This window comes from Apium graveolens, chromosome 10, assembly GCF_009905375.1.
Source record: "Apium graveolens cultivar Ventura chromosome 10, ASM990537v1, whole genome shotgun sequence".
Classification (NCBI taxonomy): Eukaryota; Viridiplantae; Streptophyta; class Magnoliopsida; order Apiales; family Apiaceae; genus Apium; species Apium graveolens.
This window is the reverse complement of record NC_133656.1, coordinates 231,294,195-231,297,003: the sequence shown is the minus strand read 5'-3', so window position 1 is coordinate 231,297,003 and position 2,809 is coordinate 231,294,195.

Below are 2,809 nucleotides of genomic sequence, written 5' to 3'. Positions count from 1 at the left end.
GTCTTCAAAGTTTGAGTCCGTTTGGTTTTAGAAAATCCTGGTAGGGGTAACTTTGAGGATTTAACATGAGCAATGTCAGAGGTTTCCTTTGACTTATCTTCTGATATCAAGCCAACTTGAGCTATGTCAGATGTTGCTTGCTTCATAGTTATATCAGAACTTACTATATCTTGACTCTAAACAACTTGAGCCATGTCAGAGGTTGTCTTAGAAATCTTCCTTGAAGTCAGAGTAAGATTAGCATCTTCATCAGATATTTCTTCATCCATAGGAGGCACATAAACCTTTACAGGTTCACCAACTTTTTCTTTGCCCTTGGACCTTGGATCTATCTGCAATTGTGATTTGGCTTTAGTTGCCACAGGATTTGTCCTTTCTTTTATCACAATGCCTTTAGCTGTAGGAAGTTTCTTTTTAACAACAGAAGATTCAGATTTGGAGTTGACTTTTTCTAACTTAAGTCTAGCTTCTTCTTCCATTAGACTCTCAAAATCCATTCCTGGATTTTCTTTCAGAAATAACTGTCTTGAAATTTCTTCATCAAGTTCCAACAGTTCATCAGAACTTATCCTTTTACCAGTATCAGAAGTTATTCTTCTCCCAGTATCAGAACTTGTTCTATGTCTTGTAGTTCCAATTCTACTTGATGAGAGACCTCCACCTTGACCATGACCTCCACCCATTCCAGAGTTTCCCGGGTCATTACCATCATCCTTTCTCTTTAGTGTCTTATCAGATTTGCATTTGGACTTAATTACTTTCTCCCCATTTTTAGCATCAGCAGGTAAAAGAAGAGAGAGAAGCAATTTCACTGAAGATTGGATCTCATTGAGTTGATTTTGCTGAGAAGCTTGATTTTTCAAAATTTCATCAATCTGAGACTGTTGCTTCTCTTGAGTGTTCTCAATGTTGGTAATTTTGTCAAAGGAAGGTTGGAAAAACCTTTTCTTGTCCAACTTGACAACTGTATCTTGCTGCATTAAAGTTTCTTGAATCTTGTCCACCTTGGCCTGAGTTACAGAATGTTGACCTTGAAGGTGCCTTTTACTAAGTGCAGTAACTCTTAGCTGTGTCTTGAAATCATCATTGACTAGTATCTCATCAGCTTTTGCCAAGCGATCAGCAAGAACCTTTTCAGTAGGGACAAAGGTAACTGTGTTCCACTCCTTAGTCCACTCCTTTCCACTAGGAGTTTCAATCCAAGGTACTGGTGCTTCCCATGTAACAAACTTTTTGACTATCTCAGCTTTCGAAGGAGCTTGTAGAGGTGCATGTCCAGAAGGACCAGCTGCATCAGCATCTAAATTTGTAGCAGCATTACCAGTATCATCAACATTTGCAGCATCAGAACTTACAGAGTCAACACCTTCAGCTTCCTCTGATAAAAGAACAGTATGAGAAGCTATGGAGGCTTCAACATCATCCTCTAAGGGCTGATCTCCAACTAAGTTCTGATCAACATCCATATTCTGATGCTCACCTAAAATCTGATCTTCAGTATCTAGATGCAGAGAATATGTTGTAGGCTATTCTGGATTAGCATCAGGAATTGATGTTGTTGGTGGAGTGACTTGAGTTGATGGAGCTTCTAGATACAAAACCTGAGGCATTTCCAAGTTATGAATGTCAATTTCATCACTTGGCCCCTGGGTATCAGCATTTACTGGAGATACTGGAGGTGTAGGAATGTGAGTAGTTTCTGGCTCATGTAGTGGAGAGTGATGAGTTGCATGAGGGTCTGGATCAGCACTAGGAGAATTGTGAGCTTCAACAGGGTCTTGTGAGATCAGAGATTCCTGATCCCCTTCCTTAGCTGCTGCTTCCATTCCTTTACCAGAATCTTCAGGCCTTTTTGCCAATATTTTGAATCTTTTAGCTTTTAAGGTGACTTTATGAGCTATATCATCAGAATTACGCTTTCTAAGCCTTTTTAGGGGCCTAGAACTCCCAATATCAATATCCTCCTGAGAAGAGACCTTCACAGCTTCTCGTACAACAGGTTCTGATACAGGAACTTGTTCCTCAACATCTGATTCATCTCGCAGAATGAATCTCCTTCTCTTCTGTTGTGTCTGAGGTGGTTTCTTAGTCCTCTTAGGTTTGGAAGATGAAGGTTGCACTGTAGGATCTGAAGGTTGAGTTTAAGAAGTTTGTGATGGTTGAGTAGAGGTGGTAGGTGCTGATGTATGAGGTTCAGATGGTTGAACATCAGGATATAGTGCAGTGTACTTAACGGGATCATATGTTATTATTTGACAGATAAAGGAATTAAGAGGGGTCTAAACACAACCTTCTTATTATCAGTAGATAATAAGTCAGTAAAAGCTCTTTTAGCTATTCTGAATGATGAAATTAATTCATCAGCATTTTGGGGCTTATTATCACAACATAAACTATAGATAAGATGACAGAATCTAGCAAAATAGACAGTAGATCTATCTTCATTCATTTTGTCCCCAATAAAACCTAAAACAGCACTTGCATAGTCAAAATCAGTTCGATTTATGAGGTCATACCCGATTTGTTGGCTGAATATGGGAATTGCATCAAAATTGGAACATTTGTTTGCAAAAGCTTTAGTTATGCAATCAAAGAAGAAACTTCATTCCCTCCTTATGAAAGATCTATTCAACTGGCCAATCTTTGCCAATGTCCTTTCATATCCCAGACTGGCCATCATGTTTTGAAAAACTGGATCTTCAACAGTAGAATATACACAGTTCTCAGGTAGCTGCAGTGCTTGTCGAACCGTGGACAATGTCATAACATACTCATCCTACCTTGATGAAAAATAATACTTGGGGACCCT